Raw genomic sequence first — 1,616 nt, forward strand, 5'->3', positions numbered from 1 at the left:
CAGAGTCTTCCTCAGTCGCCCAGGCTTAAGTGCAGTGGCTCGACCTCAGCTCACTGTAACCCCTGCCTCCTGGGTTCAAGCGATTCTTCTGCTTCAGCCTCCCGAGTAGCTGGGATTACAGGCACACCACCACGCTTGGTTAATTTTTGTATTTTTAGTAGAGATGGGGTTTCACCATGTTAGCCAGGCTGGTCTTGAACTCCTGGCCTCAAGTGATCCGCCAGCCTCAGCCTCCCAAATTGGTGGGATTACAGGTGTAAGCCACCTCACCTGGCCTAGTCCACTACTTTCATTTCCAGTATCCATTTACTTGGAACGCATTGAGGATAGCTTTATTTATGTATTTATTTTTATGTGGCGCCTGTCAGGGCCTGGGTTTCACTGCCACACACAGGGCAGTGCATGGTGAGCTGAGGCCCCTAGAAGCTCTGGGCACTGAATCTCACTTGTGGCCACTGGCAAAGCCCAGGATGATTTTCATCCAACCCCGGGCTCCCCAACCACCAGAGGGATGTGGGTGGTTGACGCAGCCAGATCTACCTAAGTGGAGAGGGGGCTAGCTTTAGCTATACCATTACCCCTTGGCATCACCCTTATCAGTTACATGGCTAAGCAGAAATTCAGCACGGTAGAAGGTGCATGCACATGGGAGCTTGGGCAGATGAGATGGGCTTAGGTTATAAGGGAACAGCTTAAGATAGGGTGGGCAATGGGGAGCCACTGCAGGTTCTTGAGCAATGGAAAAACGATGTGACATTGGAATTTAGGTTTACCATGGTTTCTTGATTTCATCTTGGCCTGAGAGCACCCCCTGGTGCCGCTAGTTTGAATTGTTTTCTCATCTTACAGAGCAGGTGGGAGGATGGGGGACTGAAAAGCAGGATTGATGAATTGCAGAAGCCAGACTCTTGGGTCCTATTTCACTTCATCCCGGGTAATGACAGCCTTGCAACAAAGCTAGGCATGATATGCGGGCAGACAGGATTTGAGGTCAAGAGGGGCATCGTAGTTCCCTTCTCTGTCTCATAACTCAGTGCATATGTGTATTGTGATTTGGGATACAGCACACTAGTCAGGAACTAAGCTGGGGGCTGGAGACAGGATAATAACTAAAAACAAAGGTCATGTGCTTGAGAAACGTACAGTCTCGTGAGGGCGACAGACAAATAAATAATTATAACCCAAAGAGCTGCGTACCAGGGTGCGAATATGCACATAAAACAGTTACTTAACCCAGCCTGAGGTGATGAAAGAAGGCTTCTTGGAAGAGTTGATGCCTAGCTTCATTTTAGGTGATGAATAGGAGGTAACTAGGTAAATGGGGGTGGGCTGTGTTGTCTGAAGTGTGACAGAGCTCGCTATGTGCAGGGGGCTGCTAGGAGTTGGTTAATATTCTTCAAGGGAAGGCTGAGGTTAGTGAAGGATGAGGCCAGATTACAAAGGATTTGTAAGCCATGGTCAATTACTCAGAGCAACAGGCTGTGTATAAATGGTGGTGTTAAGCAAGGGAGCAACCACAAGTGACTTTAAATCCATTAGAGCTCAGGCCCCAGAGAGACAGAACAAAAGGCCCCTCTTACTAAGTTTCCATTTCCCTTCTCTGATCCCTCCTTTCC

At 48.6% G+C, this 1,616-nt stretch overlaps 1 non-coding gene across 1 annotated transcript; it reads right to left on the reverse strand.

Annotated features, from left to right (window-relative positions):
• Nucleotides 1–359: 359 nt before the first annotated feature.
• LOC119626662 (small nucleolar RNA ACA64) lies at nucleotides 360–486 on the reverse strand. The gene has a single exon (XR_005242815.1). It is a non-coding gene; the product is annotated as a small nucleolar RNA ACA64 (small nucleolar RNA).
• Nucleotides 487–1,616: the final 1,130 nt, after the last annotated feature.

This window comes from Chlorocebus sabaeus, chromosome 1, assembly GCF_047675955.1.
Source record: "Chlorocebus sabaeus isolate Y175 chromosome 1, mChlSab1.0.hap1, whole genome shotgun sequence".
NCBI lineage: Eukaryota > Metazoa > Chordata > Mammalia > Primates > Cercopithecidae > Chlorocebus > Chlorocebus sabaeus.